Genomic DNA, 24,932 nt, shown 5'->3' with positions numbered 1-24,932 from the left:
TCCAATCAAAAGAAATAGACTGGCAGAACAGGTCAAGAAGCAATATCCAAGAACATGCTGCATGCAAGAAACACACTTAATTCAAAAAGAAACTCATAGACTCAAAGTTAAAGGGTGGAAAACAATACTTTTCATGGCAGGAACCCGAAAAAGAGCAGGAACAGCTATTTTCTTTGCAGGTCAAGTGTATTTCAAACCCACACAGATTAAGAGAGACAAAGAAGGATAATACATACTTGTAAAGGGAAGAATCCAAGAGGAAGAGATGACAATCATAAATATCTATGCACCAGAAACTAGTGCACCCAACTATAAAAAACAAATGCTAACAGACATGAAAGATCATATAAGCACTAATTGAGGGGGACCTCAATATCCCATTGACACAAATATATAGATCAACTAGACAAAAAACAATCAATTAAATACTAGAACTCAATCAAACTCTTGAAGAAATGAACTTAACAGATGTTTACAGAGTATTCCACCCCACAAAATCAGAATGCACATTCTTTTCAGCTGCACATAGGTCGTTCTCCAAAATAGACCACATACTCACTCATAGAACATATTTAGGTAAGTTCAAAGGAATTGAAGTTATCGCCTATGTATTATCAGACCATAGTGCAATGAAATTGGAGATCCATAGTAAAGGAAACCACAAAAATTTCATAAAATCATGGAAATTGGACAACACACTTCTGAATAACCAATGGGTCACAGAGGAAATTAAAGAAGAAATCAGACAGTTCTTTCAATTAAATGACAATGACAATACAACATATCAGAATCTATGGGACACAATGAGAGCAGGCTTAAGAGGGAAATTCACAGCAGTTAATTCTCATATTAGAAAAACAGAGTGAGCCCAATTAACCAACCTGATGCTGAACCTCAAGCTTCTAGAAAAGAAGAGCAGGACAAACCCAAAGCCCATAGAAAGGAGGAAATTATAAAGACCAGGGCAGAAATGAATGCAATGGAGACTAAGAAAACAAGACAAAAAAATCAATGAAGCCAAGAGTTGCTTCTTTGAAAGAATCAACAAAGTTGACAAACCCTTAGCCAACCTTATCACAAAAAGGAAAGAGAAGGACCAAATCCATGCAATTAGGAATGAAAAGGATGAAATTACAACAGACCCAGCAGAAATCCAGAAGATCATCAATATGTACTTCGAGAACCTATATGCCAGTAAGATGGGAAAAAAAGAAGAAATGGACGGATTCCTAGACATGTATGAATTACCAAAGTTGAACGAAGAAGACCTAAAAATCCTAAACAACCCAATATCAATCAATGAAATTGAAAACATAATCAAAAACTTACCAACTAAGAAAAGCCTAGGTCCTGATAGCTTCACTGCCGAATTCTACAAGACATTTAGAGAGGAACTACTGCCACTACTGTTTAAACTCTTCAATGAAATTGAAATGGAAGCAATACTCCCAAATTCATCCCTGGAAGCAAGCATCACCTTGATCCCCAAAGCAGAGAAAGACCCAACCAAAAAAGAGAACTATAGGCCAATCTCACTAATGAACATAGATGCAAAAATCCTTACTAAGATACTGGCAAATAGAATGCAGAAGATCGTCAAGAAGATCATACACCATGACAAAGTGGGATTCATCCCAGGGATGCAGGGATGGTTCAACAAATGCAAATCAATAAATGTAATACACTATATCAATAGAGCCAAGGACAAAAATCATATAATCATATCAATAGATGCAGGAAAGGCATTTGACAAAATCCAATATGCATTTATGATTAAAAAAACCTTATAAAAAATTGGAATAGATGGTCTCTACCTCAATTTGATAAAAGCCATCTTTGAAAAACCAAGAGCCAATATCATACTAAATGGTCAAAACATGAAATCCTTCACACTAAAATCAGGAACAAGACAAGGATGTTCACTATCGCCACTCATGTTCAATATAGTTTTGGAAACATTAGCCACGGCAATGAGACAAGAGAAAGAAATATAAGGAATAAAGATAGGAAATGAAGAAGTCAAATTGTCATTATTTGCAGATGACATGATACTCTATATAGAAGACTCCAAGAATCCCACCAAAAGTCTTCCAGACTTAATAACCAAATTCAGTCAAGTAGCTGGATACAAGGTCAACAACACAAAAATCAATAGCTTTCCTCTACACGAACAACAGACTAATTGAGACAGAAATAGGGCAAATAATTCATTTTACAATAGCATCCCAAAAACTGAAATACCTAGGAATCAACCCAATAAAAGAAATCAAAGACCTCTTCTCTGAAAACCATGGCACTCTGAAAAGACAGATTGAAGACAATATCAGAAAATGGAAAGACATCCCTTGTTCCTGGGTAGGAAGGATCAACATAGGGAAAATGGCCATACTTCCAAAACTGCTATATAGATTCAATGCAATCCCAATTGAAATCCCAGCAGCATACTTCATGGACCTTGAGAAAACAATCGAAAAATTCATTTGGAACAAGAGACCCAGCATACCATAAGCAATTCTAGGTAACAGAGACATGGCAGGGGGTATTACAACCCCCAACTTGAAACTATACTACAAAGCTACTGTGATAAAAGCATCTTGGCACTGGCAAAGAAACAGACCTGAGGACCAGTGGAACAGATTAGAAGATGCAGAAACAACGCCAGACACACTCAGCCACCTCATCTTCAACAAAGGAGCCAAACACCCTCACTGGAGGAAAGATAGCCTCTTTAATAAATGGTGATGGAACAATTGGGTTTTAACTTGCCAAAGACTAAAACTAGACCTATATCTCTCATCAGGCACTCAAATAAAATCAAAATGGATTAAAGATCTAAATATTAAATCAGAAATGCTGAATCACCTGGAACAGAGATTAGGTAGAACTCTTGAAGACATTGGTGTAGGAAAAGATTTTATAAACTAAACCTCAGTTGCCCATGAACTAGAACAAATAATCAACAAGTGGGATCTCTTCTTACTAAAACACTTCTGCACAGCAAGAGAAACCACCAGCAGTATGAAGAGATAACCCACAATGTGGAAAAAATTTTTCACCTGCTGTTCCTCAGACAAAGGTCTACTATCTCGAATCTATAAAGAACTTTAAAAAATCAGACCTCCCAAATTTAAAGACCCAATCCAAAAATGGGAATCTGAAATGAACAGACATTTCTCACACAAAGAAGTAGAAATAGGAAATAAACATATGAAAAAATATTCAACATCACTGGTCATTTGAGAGATGCAAATGAAAACAACACTGAGATTCCACCTCAACCCACAAAGAATGGCTGCTATCATGAAATCATCCAATAACAAATGCTGGCAGGGCTGTAAAGAAAGAGGAACCCTGCTCCACTGCTGCTGGGAGTGTTGACTGGTGTAACCACTGTGGAAATCAGTATGGAGATACCTCAAAGAACTAGGACTGGAAGTCCCATTTGACCCAGCTATTCTGCTGCTGGGGATCTTCCCCAAAGAATTAAAAGAATCATACCACAGTGATATATGTGGACCCATGTTTATAGCAGCACAGTTTGTAATAGCTAAAACTTGGAGACAGCCCAAATGCCCATCAACTGGTGACTGGATCAAGAAAATGTGTTGTTTTTTTTTTATAAAATGGAGTACTACTCAGCTGTAAAAAGTGAGAAATTGGAAATATTTATAGCTAAATTGATGCACATTGAGGCAATACTCTTAAGCGAAATAAACAGGACATACATGTAAATACCAAATAGTTTCTCTAATGTAAGAAACTGAAAGTGTAAATAAAGACTAAAAGGTATAATAGATAATGTGAAATGGGAAGAAAAAGGACAAAGGGGAAGGGGAAGTGGGAGGGGTAGGTGAAAGGAAAGAAGGGAATGGATTTAATATGAGAAAATGAAAAAAAAGCAAACAGTCTCTGTAAATAGGGAGGGATGGAGGGGTTGAAGGGAGTGCAGGGGAAGGGGGAAAAATAAGAACCAAGAGAGATTATGTAAAGGTGCAAATTTCCAATGATGAATGTCATTATATTGCATACCTAAAATGTACCAATAAAAGGATATATAAAGAAAAACAGCAGTGCTTGCCCTCGAGAACGTCGTGGGGCCAGGGTGCTGGTCTGGTGCTGACCCGTCCAAAGCCCTAGCCAGGAGCAAGCCCCAGTTCTCAAGTCTCCCAAGTGTCCTGTGTCTCCAGTCTTGGGTCCTGGTGGAGTCACGTGGCAGTTTTTGTTTTGGGGTCCCCACACTTGAAAAAAAAAACAAAGGAAATTTAACAGCATCTTTCTGCCCCTTTTATCTTATCCGAACTACCAGGATTAGGGTGGTTCCAAACCAATCAGTGTACTGGTTTAGTAATCACATGCCTTTAATCTCAGCATTATGCACTCTAAATTTACGTACTTCTGAAAAAGCCACCTATGATCACATGAGGCTTTGGAGGGACATCTAGACCCAAACCATAACAGTAACACATAAGTTTTTATGTGTTAAAACTTGGTCAAAACTTTCCCTTAAACTCCAGATTTGTATGTCCAATTTCTCTATATACATATGCACATGGATAGAAAATAGATGTCTCCAACTTGGCCCCAAACTAGCTTCTAATCTTCCACCCTACATGTGCTCTACCCAAGGTTTTCTGCAAATCAGTTATTCACAATGTAACTTTTTAAGTTGCTCAAAACATCAATCTCAGAGTGGCCTTTGACTCTTCTATTTCTTTCATACTCATATCCAATGCATCAGAACAAACTATCAGTTCTATCTTCAATCCATTCCCCAAATTCCCATCTAATCTAAAACAAATTCCCATCTAATCTAAAACTATTATCCTAGTCTATCTAACTTCTCATCATATCTCATCTGAATTTTTGCAGTGACCTTCTACAAGGTCTCACTGCTTCCACATTTGGTCACCTTTGGGCTAGCCTTCCACCCAGTAATCAAAGTCATCCTTTCTAGATTTAAGTCACATAATGCCTCTCCTTTGCTGAAAAGATTCACAAACCTCTGACTTATTCAAATTCCAAGTGAAAGAATTTCCAATACCTATAAGCCCCTAATCAATCTAATCTTCATTTTCTTGTCCATATGTTCTAATTCCCTCAACTCCTCCTTACTATTCCCCCTTTTCTAGAGATAGCCCCAAAACACACCTTCCTGATGGCTTTTGCTCCAGTTGTTCTATTTGAATCTTCTCCTTCACTTGCTTCAAATCATTCCTCTGATGTCATCTTTTCAATGAGAATGTCCCTCATCGTATCATTTAAAAAGAGCATCCCCACCCCTTCCATTCTCTTCCTTCTACCCCTTTCCTGCTTTCTTTTCTCCATAGTACATAACACCTCAAACATTTATATAACTTGTTTACATGATCTACTTCTCCCATAAGATGGTAAACTACAAGAAGCCATGTATTTTATCTCTGGTGTTCATTGAACATTTTCAGAGTCTCCAGTGGTTGCTGAAAGGAGTATTTAATACACAGATAATAGATGCTCAATAAAAAGTTACTGGATGAATAAATTGGTTACTAATTGAATGTGAAGAGTGAAGGTTGAGAGATAAAGATGACTCTACAGAGTATGTTACTGTTATTGAATAGAGAAAGAACGTCAATTTAAGCATAGAAGATGGCAAATTGAGTTTGAAATATTTTTATTTGATGTTCCTTTAAGCCATTCAAATAAAGATGGCTATTTTGACTAAGAAGTACCAACCAAAGAAGAAAAATTGTAGAAACATAGTGAGAATGATGATGGACAAAAATCCAAGTACAAGAAGGAAGAAGCCTGAGGACACACTTTTTAGTGACAGCAGAGAAAAATGAGCTAAGTTGTCTTCCCCTCCACTCAGTCCCTAGTGCTTACTGTAATACATTCATTATTGACCATCACAGTTCAGATATGCTCCCTTCTGAATGAAGGAGTAACAGGGACGGAATTTATCTTTCAATCTTTAGAAACACAAGGAAAATTTATGAAACAATGAACATTGGACAACAAGTTAAGCAGGACAATTAATCCCTAGTGGTGGGAAACCAGCTACATGAACCCTATAATAATTCCATTTACTGACTAGAGAGAGTCTGCAGGCTGTAGCATAGTGATGGTGTACCCACAATTCTATGATCTCCTAACTTTAAGAAGACATTCATGGAGTTCAGGATTCAGGGAGGCAAAGGTGGAAAGAATTTGCAATGCAGGGAACCAAGAAAAGAGTCACACAGAGAATCTTGGCAATTTGAAAAGAGTACACCTCAAAATTTCAACTGAATACTAATAATTTATTTGTGAAAAATACCCTAAGTGTATGTGTATGTGTGTGAGAGAGTGGACACCAGATAGTGTCAGACACGATAATCCAAGGAGCTCACATATGGCTAGAAATAGTTCCTGTTCCCACCAGCCTAGGACAAGTACACAGGTGGACATTCTGGTTACATGATATACCAAGCAGAGTTTTCAAAGTAGTATTGCCTCGGTAAAGGGGAAACTGCTAAATTAAAGAGAAGGAGAGAAAATTATTCTCCAGAGCCATCCAGATTTTTCTGTTTTCAAGAAGAAAAAATGTTAAGTGCAAGGTAGCAGCCTAAGAGAGTTCCATGGCTCTGGCTATTAAGAAAACTACTGACTGTAGTAATAATAAATTTAGTAGGATCTGGGTAAGCATAGGGGAGAGTGGCTGGTGTGGATGAAACGGGGAGCATGCTGAGTCCACCAAACTGTACAGAGCAGTTGTGAAAGTATGAGAATCAACTGGTTTATGACTCCAGTTTACATTAACAAGGGTCGAGCAAACTTCAGTCAGTCTCTGTGAGGGATAAGGCAGGTAAAAATGGGATAGGATCCATGTAGTTCACAGGGAAAGTCTCAAGCTAATATTTGAATTTTTATTTCAAGCAGGCACAAACAACAACAGGTATAATTAAAAATTCAACTGATATTTTGAAATCACTACAAGAGAAAAGCAAATAAAATATATAATTCAGAAGAAAGTATAAGAAAATACATAAGCATAAAACTAGGAGACAACTAAATCTCAGCTATGACAATGAATGTATTTCAATGAAGACATCAGATTTTGTTAAAGAAGAAACTCTTTTTTTTCAAAAGAAGGAAAATTACAGCAGAACTGCAAATTTTATCTTAAAGTGATTGCCCAAAGGGAAAGCAGAAGTGGCTTTTGTGCAGATCTCTTTGCATAGATTCTATAAATGGTTCTGTTAGTTCTTCTGGCTAAAGGTAGAAGAATTGATTAAATGACTTTCAAACATTCCTTCCATCTGTGATCACAACAAAATAGATGGAATATAAACAATTAAAATCAAATATACCAGTACTTCCAGGATAGCATGTCAAATTTCTAGGAGAAGTAAATCTGAGAAAGAATATCTTTTGGAAAGATTTATTGTATTGGAGAAAATATCCATCACATGAGAAGGCAAGATATCCATCTCAAATAAACAGCAAATGAATTACAATTGAATAGTCAACAATTATTATTATTTATTATTGCTGAACAGTCAACAATAATAAATAATATTGCAGCATCATATGCCAACTGTTTGAACATTTTAGAACATGTTTAGTTGAAGAAAAAAATAGATTTCCCTAAAACAAAATATCAACTGCAAACCTTTTTATAAAAAAGTAATGATGTAAATTTGCTCCAGTGTGGTTTATGTACTCATTAAAGAAGAAACAAAAAAGATCTAGTTGTTTTAATTGTGCATCTCTATAGAGGCAAGAACAATAGTATAAGAATTTTCATGTTGAAAATATGTCTCATTTCAAAATGTGGAGCAATGTAAAAGAATGAAAAATCAAAATGTCTGGAAAAGGAAATGAAAGAGTTAAAACACATTCTTGTTTGAAAAGTATCTGAAAGAGAAATAACCAAAATCGTGAATTTGCAAGTATCAAGATCATAATTTATTCCATTTGTCCCCAGGGGGACACATAAATACAAAATTAGTATAGATACAATATGCTTTTAGTATGACATTTTGGCTCTAAATCGTTGGCCCTAATGTTAAGAATCACAGTGATTCAATACAATAAGGAATTATTTATATACCATTTGGAATAGGTTAATGGTTTTTCCCCCAGGAAACAAACTTTCAAATAATTGTATAACAGTTTAACAGAAAGCATTTTGGCCTGGATTATGCTCCAATTAAATATATGAAGTGCGCAAAGTTGCTTTTGTAACACAAAACATCAATAACAGGCTGGAGCTTAAATCTATTTCTCCCCACTCTAACTTTCTGGTGTCCTGAAGAGCAGCCTGCATTAATAAAAGATTTATTCTGCACCATACACATCAAGATGATGTGTGTGCAGTTGCTATTGATCCAGAGGAGACGAAGTCAGTCAGCTGTGAGAGAAGCCAGGGGAATAAGTTAGGGGAACCCAGAGGAAGAGATGTGTGAGCCCAGGCATGCTTCTAGAAATCTGTTCTAAAATCAATAGAGGAGCCAAGTTTTATGGCAGGGCAATTAGAAAATCAAAAGTCTGATTTGAAGGTGGGCATGTGGTTAAAGATATGTCTTTAAGAGAGAAGTTAAGAAGCTACCCAGAGTTCAGAAGGGCTAACTCAGAGATAACAGGGTTTTCCCATATTAAGTTAAAGGGTATCTTGCTACTCATTAGATGGGGAAACTGAGGCGTAATAGGGTTTGGTGAACTATCTCTGGCAGTCAGGGACTGAAAAGGGAAAAGTACCCAATTCTACCATCATTATGTCAATAGAATAAAGGTGAAATAAAGAGAAAATGCAAAGTATGCAGTAAATTTTTATATCAACTCCTTCTACTTCCTGAATAGGGTCTCAGAGATAAAAGGAAACAGAAAAGTGTTTTATTCTATAGCTGAGTAAAGCCTAGTGTTATGTACATATACCAACTCCTCACAAGAAATATAATATTTTATGCACTGCAAATATATACCAATAAATATAAAAATAATAAAAATAGATAAAAACTATGGAGATTTGGATATTTTATTAGTATTTGCTTGGTTATTTCAGAATTATTTCAATATGACTATTCATAGGTTTGCTCTCTTTGCTTTTCTATGTGAAAAAAAGAAACTAAGGAAAAGTCAAGGTAGACATGGGAAGCAGTGTCTTCAAAGGGTGAGATTGGGATAGAAGAGATGACACTTGCTCACCCAAACAACAGGTCAGAGTATGATTTGGTTACCTTTCTCTATAGTTTTTGGAGAAAAACAACTTTAAGCAGGAAATACTACTACCAATGTGGGGTTAATTATAACAGAGAAAAAGAAGCCAGAGTAAAAAACAAAATGAAGCCTAGGAGAATGCAGGCTGACCACCAAGGGATAGAAGAAAAATTAGACTGGGAAACTATCTTCCAAGGGAAATTAGAGGAACCCCATTGCTGGAGTAATTAAAACATACACATGGTGCTTTACAGAACATACTTGAGGTGATAGAGGAAAAACAGTACGGCTCATCTGAGGATCCTGAGCTTTCTCATGAAAAATCATGAAAAGGAAAACGCACTGCTTGAAAACAGGTTTATTACAGATAGAAAATAATCCATCACTTCCACTGAAGTTGCTCTGACTTTAAGATGCATTTCACACCCACAGCAACCAGCTTAGCCAGGTGGGAAGAGAGCTCCCTGGCTGCCTGGAGCCCCGCTCCATCCAACCCATGCCACGCCCACAGCAACCAGTTTAGCCCTGCAGGTGACTGCAGCCCACCCCTGCTTCCTCTGGTCTTCTGGCTATGCTACTACCTAGTTCCACACTACAAAGTCACAGGGGGGCAAAAAGGCCATTGTTCTGAGCTCCAGAAGATAGAGCAGAATTGAACAACAGATAGAGGGCCTCTCTCAGGCTCCTTGGTGAACACAGAAGCCCAATGGAAAAGTGAAGAGAATCTCTGCAATAAGGGCACACCAGACCTCAGTACTTAGTAAGTTGGAGGGATCATCACCTCCCATCAGAACCTGAACTATCCGCAGGGGAAGGGCAGCTGGAACCTGCAGTAGAACCTTGCAGAGTTCAACCCTGCAGGAGGACAGGAAGCTCAACTTGGGACTTGCAGCCAGAAACCTGCCTGAATCTCACAGATCTGTAACTACCTTGCTGAGACTCATTGACTTATATCTGCACACTCCTGCTCACGTTGTCTATTGTGACAGCAGAGACATACCCTGAAGGAGGCCCTTCATTTTTATTTTTTATTTGTTTTCAAAAAATATTTTGCTCTTATTTTTAATTTTTTCTTTTTCTACTCTTTTCAAATTTTTATTTTTCTCTTTTTTCTTTGTCTTCTCTTTTCTCTCTCGCGCGCGCACGCGCGTGCTGTCCCACATGGTTCATCTCCCTTTTTGTTCCTGTTCTGGCCATAATTCAGATTTGTTCTTTATTTTTCTTCTCTTTTTCCTTCTCTCAGTTGTGTCCTCTGGCCTCACTGCTAACCTTCCCCTATCCTTCTACCTAGATATCACTACCTCCCCAACTCCTTCTAATTCCCCATCATGAAGGGTAAAGTTGCTACATTGAAGAGTTTATCCACTATAAACATATGTTGGGATGGTCCTCAATTTTGATTTAATTCACACAGTGAAAGATGATAGGATAATAACTACCACAAATTGTCATTTTCTAAGACGTACTTGATGCTATGGTATTGTTGACCATATCACTTGGGCTAAGGTGTTGTCCTTAATCAGTTGTCCTTCCTGGTATAATGAAAATGAGATGGCCTCAGAGCCATTCAAGACTCAAAACCTAAAAACCAGCTATATGTGGAAGACACCTCTGAGAAGCAATCATTCCATAAGGGTTATAAATGCATCAACAAAGATAATTACAATAAGCAATTTCAAAGTGTCAACCCAGGAATTAAACCAAGGACAGTACCAAAAACAAAACTGAGAAGACAATTAAGCAAGGCACAAATTCAGACTTCTACCTCACCAAAGGCAAATTTTGGGGGAAACAAGATGGAAAAGTCTCATAATCAATCTCCTGGACACCCTGAACTGATAACACAGGAAGAAACAAAGCAGATGAATGAGGCTCTAGAAAAATTCAAAGCAGAAATAATCTCCCCGATAATTACAGAGATTGTGAGTAGAGTGAAAGACATGATTAGAAGCTCTAGAACAGAAACAGATAAAAAAGTAGATGAGCTCAGAAACATGCTGGAAGCCAGGAATACCCAGCATAAGAAATGAAAACCATGATTGTCCCACATAAGAAAGAAATGGAATCCATGAAACAGATTCAAACAGATATTCAGGAGATTAAAAACTCCATTGAAAGTATGCACAACAGATTAAGGGAATGTGAAGATAGAATATCAGATATAGAAGACAGGATTATGGTTAATGACCAGGAAAACAGAGATTTCTTAAACATAGTAAGGGACCATGAGAAATCAATCCAGCAGCTGCTAGATGATGCAAAGAAGAATAACATAAGACTGATAAGAATCCACAAAAAATAGGAGAAAGTACAATTGACATTAAAAAAAACTGTTCACAGAAATAATAATAGAAAACTTCCCTGGAGAGTTGGACATAAAGATAAATGAGGCATATAGAACTCCAACTAGCAACAATCAAAAAAAATCTCTACACCTAGTCATATAATAGTCAAGATCCCAGAAACCCAACAGAAGAACAAAATCCTACAAACAGAGAAAACCAACAAATCACCTATAAAGGAAAGGCAATCAGAAGCACAGCAGACTTCTCAACACAAACACTCAAGTCAAGGAGAGCTAGGAGTGAAGTATTTCAAGCCTTAAAAGAAAATAACTTCCAACCTAGATTGTTGAATCCTGAAAAATTATCTTTCAAAATTGATGGGGAGATTAGATACTTCTATGACCAAGAACACCTGAGAAATTTCATGAACAACAAACAAGCACTCCAAACAATTCTAAGCAATATGCTAGAAAAAGACAATGAAGGCCACAACTCCATGAGTCTCAACAAAGGGAAGCCATCAGGCAAGGTAAGAAACTAAAGGGAAAGGGGGAAAAATAAAAAATAAAAGAGCCAACAACAGTAAAACATCATGACAAGGATGAGTCAATATCTATCAATTATAGCCATCAATGTTAATGGGATAAATTCACCAATGAAAAGAAATACACTAGCAGAATGGATTAAGAAGCAAAATCTAACAACATGCTGTATACAAGAAACACACCTAACTCAAAAAGAAATTCATAGACTGAAAGTAGAAGGATGGAAAACAGTTCTCCACACCACAGTAGAAAAAAGCAGGGGCAGCAATCTTATTTGCAGACAAAGTAGATTTCAAACCAAAACTAATTAAGAGAGACAAAGACGGTCACTACATCCTTGTGAAGGGAACAATCCAAGAGGAAAACATGACAATCCTAAATACATATGCACCAAATATGAATGCCCCCAACTATACAAAACAAATATTAATGGACATGAAAAATCAAATAAGCACTAATACAATTGTAGTGGGCGACCTCAAAACCCCACTATCACAAATAGACAGATCATCTAGACAAAAAATTAACAATGAATTTCTAGAACAGAACCAAGCTGTTGGACAAATGGCCTCAATAGATGTTTACAGAGTGTTCCACCCCACAAAATCAGAATACACATTCTTTTCAGCTGTACATGGCTCATTCTCCAAAATAGACCACATGCTAGCTCATAGGACATGTCTAAGTAAGTGTAAAAGAATTGAAGTTACCCCCTGTATATTATCAGACCATAGTACAATAAAATTGGAGATCAATTACATAAGAAACTGCAAAAACCCCACAAAAACTTGGAAATTAAATAACACCCTCCAGAACAACCAATGGGTCACAGAGGAATTTAAAAAAGAAATTAGATAGTTTCTACAAGTAAATGATAATGCCAGTACAACATACAGGAATCTATGGGACACAATGAAAGCAGTTCTATGTGGGAAATTCATAGCAGTGAATGCCTATATTAGGAAAACAGAGAGAACTTAAATAACCTAAGGCAGAACCTCAAGCTCCCAGGAAAAGAAGAGCATAACAAACCCAGAGCTAGTACAAAAGAGGAAATTATAAAGATCAGGGCAGAAATCAATGCAATGGAGACTAAGAAAATGATACAAAAAAATCAATGAATCAAAGAGTTCGTTTTTGCAAAGAGTAAATAAATTCAATAAACCTCAAGTCAACCTTATCAAAAAAGGGAAGAAAAAACACAAATACATGAAATTAAGAATGAAAAAGGTGAAGTCACAACAGATCCAACACAAATCCAGAGGATCATCAATACCTACTTCAAGGACCTGTACTCTAATAATATGGAAAACACAGAAGAAATGGACAAATTTATAGATACATACGAATTGCCAAAGTTCAATGAAGAAGATACAAAAATCCTGAACACCCAAATTACAATAAGTGAAATTGAAAATGCAATAAAAATTTACCAAGAAAGAAAAGCCCAGGTCTGGATGGCTTCACTGCTGAAATCTGCAAGACATCTAGAGAAGAACTATCACCATTACTCTTTAAACTCTTCAATGAAATTGAAAGGAAAGCAATGCTTCCAAATTCATTCCTGGAAGCAAGTGTTACTTTGATTCCAAAACTAAGGAGAGACCCAATCCAAAAAGAGAACTACAGGCCAATCTCCCTAATGAACATAGATGCAAAAATCCTCAACAAGATACTGGCAAACAGAATACAGAAGGTCACCAAGAAGACCATACACCCTGACAAAGTCAGATTTATCCCAAGGATGCAAGGATGGTTCAACATACATAAATGAATAAATGTAATACACTATATTAAAGAGAGTCAAGATCAAAAACTATATAATCATCTCAGTAGATGCAGAAAAAGCATTTGACAAAATCCAACACCCATTCATGATAAAAAAAAAAAACCCTACAGAAAATTGAAATAGAAGGTCTTTATCTCGACTTGATTAAGGCTATCTATGAAAAACCAACACCCAACATCATACTAAATGGTCAAAAACTGAAAACTTTCACACTAAAATCAGGAGCAAGACAAAGTTGCCCACTATCACCACTCCTGTTAAATATAGTTCTGGAAACATTAGCCACAGCAATTAGAAAAGAGACAAAATAAAAGGAATAAAGATAGGAAAGGAAAAGGTGAAACTGTCATTATTTGTTGATGATATGATACTTTATATAGAAGACCCAGAAAACTCCACCAAAAGAGACTTAATTGACAGATTCAGTAGAGTAGCTGTATACAAAGTCAACACTCAAAAAATGATAGCCTTCTTATACACAAATAACAGACACACTGAGAGAGAAATTAGGGAAACAATTATTTTTACAATAGCATCCAAAAAATGAAACATCTAGGAATCAGTCTAACAGAGGAAGAAAAAGACCTCTATAGTGAAAACTACAGCACTCTGAAAAAAGGAGATTGAGGAGGATATAAGAAAATGGAAAGACATCCCTTGTACCTGGGTAAGAAGAACCAATATAGTGAAAATGGCCATACTTCCAAAACTGCTATATAGATTTAATGCAATGCTGATTGAAATTCCAACAGTATATTTCACAGAATTAGAGAAAACAATCCAAAAATTCATTTTAAACCAGAAGAGACCTAGAATAGCAAAAGCAATTCTAGGCAACACAGATATGGCAAGGGGCATCACAATTCCCTACTTGAAACTATACTACAAAGCTACTGTGATTAAAAACAGCATGGTATTGACAAAGAAACAGACCCAAGGATCAATGGAATAGATTAGAAGACACAAAAACGACTCCAGACACACTCATCCACTTCATCTTTAACAAAGGAGCCAAGCACCCTCATTGAAGGAAATCTAGACTATTTAATAAATGGTGTTGGAAAAAATGGATCTCATCCTCCCAAAGACTAAAACTAGACCCATACCTATCACCATGCACTAAACTAAGATCGAAGTTGATTAAAGATCTAAATATTAAAACAGAAACACTAAACTTGCTGGAAGATAAGTTAGGTAGAACTCTCAATGACATTGGCATAGGAAAAGACTTTATGAACAAAACCTCAGTAGCATGGGAACTAGCACAAAGAATCAACAACTGGGATATCATCTTATTAAAAATCTTCTGCACTGCAAGAGAAATCACCAACAGAGCTAAGAGACAACCTACAATGTGGGAAAAAAATTTTAGCAGCTGAACCTCAGACAAATGACTATTATCTAGAATACATTAAAAAACTTACAAAAATCAGTCCTCCCAAATTCAAAGACCCAATTCAAAACTGGGCATCTGAAATGAACAGACATTTCTCAGACAAAGAAGTAAAAGTAGCAAATAAACATATGAAAAAATGTTCAACATCACCGGTCACTCAAGAGATGCAAATGAAAACAATGCTGAGATTCTACCTCCCCCCAGAAAGAATGGCTGCTATCATGAAATCAACTAACAAATGCTGGCAGGGCTGTGGGGAAAGAGGAACCCTGCTCCACTGCTGGTGGGAGTGCAAACTGGTGCAACCACTGTGGAAATCAGTATGGAGATATCTCAAAGAACTGGGACTAGAGTTCCCATTTGACCCAGCTATTCCCCTGATGGCTATCTTCCCCAAAGAATTAAAAGAATCATACTACAGTGATATATGTGCACCCATATTTGTAGTGGCACAGTTTGTAATAGTTAAAGCTTGGAAACAGCCCAACTGCCCATCAACTGGAAACTAGATAAAGATGTGGTTTTTTTGTAGAATGGAGTACTACTCAGCCATAAAGAATGACAAACTAGAGACATTTATAGCTAAATGGAAGCATATTGCGGCCATACTCTTAAGTGAAATAAATAGGACACACGTGTAAATACCGAATAGTTTCTCTAGTGTCAGAAGCTGAAAATGTAAATAAGGATTAAAATGATTAAAATGAATAATTGATAATTTGAAATAGGAAGAAAAGGTCCAAATGGGGAGGGGAAGCGGGAGGGGAAGGGGAAAGGAATGAAGGGAAAGGAAAAATTATGAGAAAAGGAAAAAATGGAAACAAAGTCTTTGTAAATAGGGAAGGGTGGAGGGGATGAAGGGAGCACAGGGAATGAGGAAAAAAATAAGAACCAAAATACATCATGTACAGGTACATGCACCCAATGATAAATGTAAACGTATCGTGTACCTAAAATGTACCAATAAAAGAAATTAAGCAAAAAACTAAAATAAAATAAAAGAGATTCAAGTAGCAGTCTCCTACCCTTTTGTTGCAGATCTTTGAGTTCAAACTATGTCTCCTGATTGTATCAACATTCCATATATGTTCATCCCGCTTCTCAATGATAACTATTTATACAGTAGAAACCAATCACAAGGTATAGCCTCATGAACTTACGATAATCAGAGAAACAAGTTCTAGAGTTAAAATTCTAACTTCCCTATTTGTGATTTTTTTGCCAATCTCATTAACCTTGCTGCCATTTATTTTATGACCATCTCTAAAATGAGTATAAAATATCTTTCCTTTAAGATTACTATGAAGAATAAGAGAGATAACAAATTTCTTTAAAAATTAACACAATAACTGGAAAAGGTTTGTCACAAAACTTCTTAATAAATACTATTGATGATAAGGAGGAGGACTATGATGATGAAATATGCAGCCCCAGACATTAAAGATTAGAGAAAAAAATAAAAATACTTTTAGTGCCTAGAACTAGGTAATAAAATTGGATTATATTCCGTGTTAAGTGCTGAAAGGTACTCAGTGACTATTGGATTTTGTCATATACAGGGATTATAGAAAAGTATTATCATTCAAGCATTTTTACCCAGGGTCATTTTAGGAAAGATATGAAATAAAGAGATGAGAAAATGTAGTTTTTTGTGTAGCTATGGGTAAGATAAAGTTATATGATGACTTTTCTCTTCCCAGTTAAAATCCTGGCTAATATCTGTAACACTAATAAACATAAAGGATTTGTTCATTTTTACTGCCGATACAATCTTGGCTCTTGTAATAAGTTTGTAATCAGAGAATGGAAGTTTGTGTCCAAAGACCATGACTTCCTCCTTAGTTTAGTCAAAGCTTTTGTGATCTCTCATTATGCTTATTACAAAACAATTAATTACCTCTTCCTAAATACTCTGAGTTGTTATGAGAATATAATGCATGTGGAAATGCTTTGCAATAATGTCAAAATATTGATAAAAAAGTAAAAATATTACCACATTATTATCTCATATGAGAGTAAAGATCATTCTTTTTAAAAAAAAATAAGGATTCAATATGGTGGACTCAACATGAAAACTGCAGTCTGGTATACCTACTTATGACAGGTGATCCACCCGTACAATCCCAATATGTAGAAGTACAGGATGATTGTAAATCTAGTTATCTACCTCCACTCTGCCCTCCTTCACCTAGTACATAACAAGGATCTGATACAAGTTTCTTGAATAGATTTCAAAATGATTTCTCCTAAAGACACATAACCTAGCAATTTCTGCTCTTATAAGGGTCTACTTTCTAAAGTCTGAACATTGTTTGGTGTGTTGGGGACATAAGTGTTTATTGATTGAATGAATACACAGCCTACTTTTTACAGTGTACTGGTTTTGTGGCTCATGTGAAAATCTGCCACCTTGCTTTGGTCTGTTCTTCACACTTGGTTGACATGAATCAACATTTAAGGCACAGCAGATGTAAAAATTCAACATAAATAACAGATTGTCTAAAACAAACCACCTTCCTGTAAGTAAAGCAATCATTGGAGTAGTGAATTTTTAATATCTCTTTTTCAGTGATTAATTGTCCAAAGCAGAAAGTCATTCTCCTAGTCATTTGAGTTAACTCTTCCCTATTTATTGTCACCTACAAATCCTGTGTTCATTTTTGTTTGTCAAATAGGTAATAACATAGTCTCTGTTTAAAGGCACTGACAAGAGTGCTAATATGGCCATTGGTTTCATTCTCAAAATGGAAAATAAGAATTATGTTATACATTTTTTGACTCTTTACAGAGGGAGAAAATATCTATACCATGCATTGGTAATTTAGTAGATAGAATCAGATATATCTTACCAAAAAATAAAAAGAAGCTACATGCTTAGAATGTAGTGCAAATCATTGTGATCATAAGAAAGCTGGCTTAAACCTTGAAGAGGTTTATTAATAATGCCCACACCTTCCCTGAAACTATCTCAACACTAGTGGGGAAGAATGTTTTTCACTGACCATGCTATAAATACAACTGGAAGGAGAGGGAGTTTTATGGCCTCTGAATGATGGTATGGCTCACTGTGAAAAGTTGCTCCCACAACCAGAGGGAATTAAACCCACAGCTCTGAGAGTTCTCAGAAGGCCAAAATCTGCTGATGTGCCTATATTATGTTTCACAGTTAATGCAGGCAGTCCACTGCTTTCAGCTACACATGAAAACTAATCAAGTTTGGCCATTTAAATGAGCCAATTTAAAGGCAGCCTTGACAACTTTCATGGGATTTACAAACTTGAAATCAGGTCATGCCTGCCAAGGTCACAGCATTGTCAAGGGGGTCCTGATCCTTGAACATAAATAAACTAAGTAGGCAACTCCATGTGAGAAGTACTAAATAAAACAATAGAGGGAGAAATTAAAAAATAACCAGAAAGAAAAATTACATTCAGTTGTTGCTTTAGAAGGCTTTTGGAAGAGTGGAATGTAGGTGGGGCCATGAAGGACGAGTATACTTTGGCTGTGTGAAGAAAAAGGCTGAGCATTGCAGAAGCACATCACAGAACTAGTTAATATGTTAAAGAGAGATGAAAAGATGTATAGGAAGAGAATTAAGCTCTATTTGGCTAAAATATATTTTCATGCAGAAAGCTGTGAAAAGTAAAGCTGGAAAGGTAACTAAGACTAGAGGCAAGGGCCTCAGACCTTTCCCTGTCTCTCTCCAGTGAATGTTCTTGTGCCTGGAGTCTCTGCCTTGCTTTGATGGCTTTCTCCTCAGTGAGAAAAGACCAAAAGCTCCATGTACTGGGGACTATACTGGAACATAAACACAAGCACCCAGATATCAGTAGGCATGGAGAAGCTACTGAAAGTAGCAGTAGAGTGATTAATTTGTTAGTTGTTCTGTCTGTTTCAGAAGAGCAATGTTTTTCAAACTTTCAGAGCTTATGAAAGTTTTAGTTTGAATGAAATTTATGTGTAATCTCAATAAGCAGAATGGAGTTGCCTTGCATGAGCTCAGGACAGGGAGTCCCGAGGACACTTAGTTAGCCTTTCTTGCATAAGACAGCATGGAGGGGGGGGGAGGTGATCTGAAAATCTCCTATTGCCTATAGAACAGCTATTATAAAGTACTTCCTTGAAGTAAAGGGTATACAACAGTGTAATAGAAAACAGAGGTTTGAGTAAACCTGGAATTCAGGTTACATGTTTGCTCTCTATTCTGCAAGAAATTGGTATAATTATTGAGACTTCTTCAGGTAACAGGTAAACATGAGTGAGGTATTTATATAATGGAGTATTTTTCAGCCATAAAGAAAGATAAATTCAAGTCATTTGTAGGAAAATGGATGGATCTTGAAATAATAATGTAAAGTGAAACAAGTTAGACACAGAAGGTTAATTATTACATGGTTTCTCTTACATAAGAAACCCAAAATATAAATCAAGCTTAAAATAGATATGGTAGGAAACAAGGAGATAAACTTCTTGGAGATGGAGAAGGGGATGAAGGACAGGGAAGAGGGGGTAAGGGTATTGGAAAAAAAAATATATATATATATGTATATATTAGGGCTATACATATAATTCCTAAAACATATGTAATTATCTTGTATCACAAACATATATCAATTTTTAAAACACAAAAATTTAATAAAGAAGGGCAAAAAAGTGATAGAGGAGATAATAAGGAATTAATAGTAGAAGGAATACATCATTGAGAAGAAAAACTCGACAAAATTTAGGAAGGGAATTGTGGAAGGCAAGGAACCTGGAGAAGTCCTCAAGATAAGATGAGACTTCACCTTTGATGAATGAAGTAGTAGGGAAAGTCAGTGAAGGGCACAGGCTGGGAGGAAAACTGGAAAATTCTGTTCAGGACTCACTGTATTGCACAGATCAGGCACAAAGGTGAGGATGATCAACCAATAAAGAGATGCGTGACACTGGACCTTGGTAAATGCAGTCAGCACTTCTGGGGGTGATTTCAGCTTGTAAAGTACAAAAGCTACTGTGCTCTACATGTAAAAGGGTCCATGTGTGAAATATAGCTTCTTGGGAACAAAATGGTGGAGTGAGTGATCCCCACACACTGAAAAATGAGCTTGTCTAACAGTTCCTCTTTCCATGGCTCTCTTTTGTTGCCTGATTGAATTCCTCAAACTTAAATCTGTTTCTTTATATTTCCTTCTTTCATTCATTTATTTGACCTGTATTAACTAATTGCCATTGGGTCTTTGATATCTTGTTAGGTACTGTATACAACACAAAATGTGATGTTGACATTTTTGGGACAGCCTAGAACAGTATGCAAGAGCACAGTTGCCAATATGGTGGTGCACACCTGTAATTCCAGGAGGCAGGAGGATCCCAAGTTTGAGCTCAACCTGAGAAACAGGAACTCAGTGAGACCCTGTCTCAAAATAAAAGACAAAATTAAAATGGGGCTGAGGATGTAGCTCATTGCAAAGGCCCTTGGTTCAATCTCCAGTACCACACATACACACACACACACACACACACACACACACACACACACGCACAGATATGAACATCAGAGACATCTAGACTTGAATCCTAGCTCCACATCTAAACATCTGTGACAACTTCGCCAAATTAACTTCTCTGTAAAATGATGTTTGAGTCTACAGTTCAGGAAGACACCAGACATCAGATACAAGCAATATGATAGAATGAGGTCAATTCAGAGAGTGTATTGGTAGAGAAGACAGTACAAAAGTCTAAGCCCCAGGGCCTAAATACCCCAGCTCCTCTATCCTCTCTTTGCTGACACATGACACGTGGTTGTGCATGTAACAGTACAGTAGTGGTTACCAGTACCAGCATTGGAGCCAGACAGTCTCAGATGAAAATTCCACCACGTTGCTCCATTTCTGCTGGTAAACCAGAAAGTGTAAACAAGGTGCAAAATATCTCCAAGCCTCCCAAATTCCCTAATCTACACAATGTGTGCAACACAAACTTGTAGGGCTGTCATTAGGTTGCAGTAGGATGACATACCTACAGCACTGAGTACAGGCTTGGGGATAGTAAATGAGAGTTTACCTTCTGGGAAGCCAGTCTCTGGCTTTAAGGCAAAGGAAATCTCTTGCCCTTACTTTTACTTTTGCTAAGACAGACAGAACTTCCCTTGCAGCTGGAGAAGCCTCAGGGAAGCTTTGTGAGGCTGAAGCATTTCAGATATCATGAGGCAATGCAACAGCACAGGCACAGAAACATCCTTATGAGACATACAAGATTCCCAGAAGGGATTCTACCACTCTCACCCCTCTACTAAAGCCCCAAGCCTCTGGCTCTGACTCATCCTCTGGATGGAGCAGTGCTTGTGCATGTCCTTTTCTCTGAGCCTCTCCCTCTAGCATCTCTGATGTTTGCAAAGAAAAAAAATCAATGGTACTTTCAGGCGTAATTTTCTTTTCTCATCTATCTTCTTCATTCAAGGTGCTAGATATTTCTACTTATGGCATTCCAACTAGCACTGTTTTTTTTAGGACTACCTCACCCAAGAATTGATGCCTAGATGGCCACACTTGTGTTCTACAAATTAGAAAGTGTAACAGATAACATTCAAATTTCCAAGTCTTTAGTTCTGTTGGCCCAACTTACTAGAATAATGAGAGGAAAATTGATTCCCAACACAAGTGAAATATTCCCTGTCATATAAGTACCTGTGACTTCTTGTCAGAGCTCAGGAGTCCTGACTTCAAAAGTTGAATCAAATGTGCATCATTCCCAAACTCCCATTGCCCCAGCCTTGAGTTCAGTTCTATTCCAATAAAATAGATGATGACATTTTCTCCACTTTGTCACGTGAACTTGCTATGTTACCATGAAAATTGTAATTGCTCCATAATTAGAAGCCAAGGCAAAATGCCCCCGAGAATATTTTACTACAAATTGATTGGTATTAACTTGATTAAGGCTGCTATAGTGTTCTAAACTTTACACTGCAAAGTATTCCTAAGCTTTTGTTTCTCACTTATCCTTTCTTCTTTTCTGTTAAATGTACTTGCTTTCCTTCTCTTTAGATGAATATAAAAAGTTTCAAGTTAATCAGAATTCTTTCCATTCTCTCAAATAATACAAGAACCTTAGGACTTTGTCTGGAAAGCTTCCTCCACTCTTAGTCCTTTTTTTTTTTTTTCTGTAACAAAATGACGAAGGCTAGATAATAAATGAAGAAAAGAGAGTTATTTAGCTTATAGCTTTGGAGGCTGAAGTCTGGATCAGGCCCCGAGTAAGGACCTCCTATGGCTATATCACAACAAGGCAGAGTAGCAGAAAGAGAAATGTCTGCACACAGAAGAGGAGAGCAGTCACATGGAAAGTCAAGAACCCTGGGAGATTCAGAGATGAAGCTTGCTGTTTTTATAACAACTTCATCTCACCAGAGCTAATTCATTCCTTAAGATGTACATTATTTCCTTTCAGGGGCAATGCCTCACATAAGGTATAAATTCAGTTCTGACACATCACGCGTTAAGTTGTAGTCTCTGCTAACCATAAAATGGTTTCTACACCTTTCTTCTGACTTTATAGTGAGTTTCTCTGTACCATCAGTCAGCATCATCCCTCAGACCCATGTGCTCAACATGCAGAACGCATGTTGGAAGCTTATACTTCTCGCTCAGCATTAGAGAAACAAGCCACTGTGACACGATTCTGAGTATTCTATAGTTCAAAGATCCTGGGTGGGCACAGCATGCAACTTTTGTGTCAGTCTCAGTTCTCCTATTCTGCTGAGACCTGGAAATCTGTAGGAAATCTTACCTGCCTCTTTCTAAAACTATTCATCTCAGTCTCTCTTCCAATATATTTCCTGCCTATAACTTTTTTCTTTTTCTACCATCTTTGGTCTCTCCCATGCTTTACTATATATTATGAGTACACTAAATTGTAGGATGAAATTTTTTGTTTTGTTATAGGAGAGAAATTCAATCACAGTTGCACAGACTTCTGTAATCTCAATACTGTTGCCTCTGCTTTCTTAAATTCATGCTTTTTGTATTCACACAAGAATTCACTTCCTATTCCATACAGTCTATAGAATGTGAAATTCAGTATGGCTTTTCTTACTACTTCTCTCCTAGCAGGGAGCCTACCAACTCAGTATGTCTTTTTCTGGCTTCCCAGGTAGGCTGGGTTTAAAACATAAAGGATTGGAAATGAAGAAATAAATTTTGGGCTTGGTTTCTTATACTTTCTGACCCAAACTATAGGGTTTATAAAATTCCCGAAGGTAGTTTCTGAGAATGAAGAGAAGCCCAGATATGTTGGCATTTTGGCTGCAAATAGCTCAACTTGCCAGAGATCTTCCAGTAGTGGATCAAATATGCAAAATTGCGATCTACAGTGATGAAATTTCAATGCAACCTATTATAACTATGCTGACTATGTCACCATTTCATTGTGAGAACTGCAAGGTGAGACAGTGGGGGCTGATGACTTTCTTTCACAACAGGTAACAGAAAATTCCTCCCTTTTACATGGTCCTTGAGCGGGAACAGTGGTGAAGAAAAATATTCAGAAGAATATAAATAAGACCCTTCAGGCATTATGAAGCCACACTGATGTTTCCCTTACGTTATAACTGTCTTTTGCCACTGCCTCCTTAATGACATATTGCCACAGATTGTTTTCTCATTTATTCTTTATAAGATTTGCTTTATCTCCCAGGCAGCATATAATACTGGACCTTAAAGACAAAAAAAAAAAAAAAAAAAAAACTGGAGCTTCATTCATTCTTTGGTACTTTTTTAGTAGAGATGTGAAACAACTGACCTGAAATAAACAACCTTTAACTGATCTGAGACAATAGTCATTATCCTCCACAGAGATGTGCTCGACTGGACTCAGCAGGTTTTAGGAACTTCAGAGGATTTGCCAAACTAAATTCTGGAAAAATGACAGAAGTTAAAAAAAAATTTTTTTTCCTTATTTTCTTCACACTGAGAAATGTTTCTCATTTTCCTAAACCATAGGAACTTGGAACACTTAAGAAAAACAAGAGAAATTCAAATGCTAACCCATTTTGTGCAGCAGTGGGAAGCCAGCATATGAAACCATGGGGCTCAGGGTCCATACGTAGAAAGATGAATTTTAACATTATTACTTGATTCACATTGAAAGGAAAAAAATGTATTTGAGTAACTAAGAAGTGATTATAGATCCTATTATTTACAAAATGAGGAAATACTAGCAGGTATGAAATGATTCTATGTCAAAAGAGATAATACAAGATATTATTCTAAGTGAAATTTGTATCATTTAAATCAGACCTAAGGGTCCAGAAAAAAGAAAATAAATCTAGATCTTATACAGAAAATTGGTTATAGATGTAGAAATCTCTTTTCTTTTTTTGGGGGGGGGGATTAAGGGGCAAGGGGACCAAACACATCTTCAGTGACAATAAGTAAACTTTTGAGTGGAGAATAGGCCATATAACAACCCTTCCCCTCTTGCCTTTGGCTGCATCCTCAACCCAACCAAAGCTGAGTGGACCGTGAATAGAGAACTGACTCAAGCAGTAAATTTGCTGACTCCTCAATGACCAGTTTCTCTTTATTCTTATTGTCTATGAGACAAAGTTGAGCAAATGTGAAGGTGAGGGACACAAGCACTGTGAGGTCATGAACTTTTTTCCTCCAAGGCAAGCTATAGAGATAAGAATCCCCCTTCCTCAGAGCTAGCCATAAAACCTAGAAATATTATTCTAACCTTTTCCTGCCTTTCTTTGT

Source organism: Heterocephalus glaber, unplaced genomic scaffold (genome assembly GCF_053883595.1).
Source record: "Heterocephalus glaber isolate CG9 unplaced genomic scaffold, H.glaber_assembly_v1.0 deba00001429, whole genome shotgun sequence".
NCBI classification, from domain to species: domain Eukaryota; kingdom Metazoa; phylum Chordata; class Mammalia; order Rodentia; family Bathyergidae; genus Heterocephalus; species Heterocephalus glaber.
The sequence above is the reverse complement of the archived record's forward strand: the minus strand, read 5'-3'. Positions refer to the sequence as shown.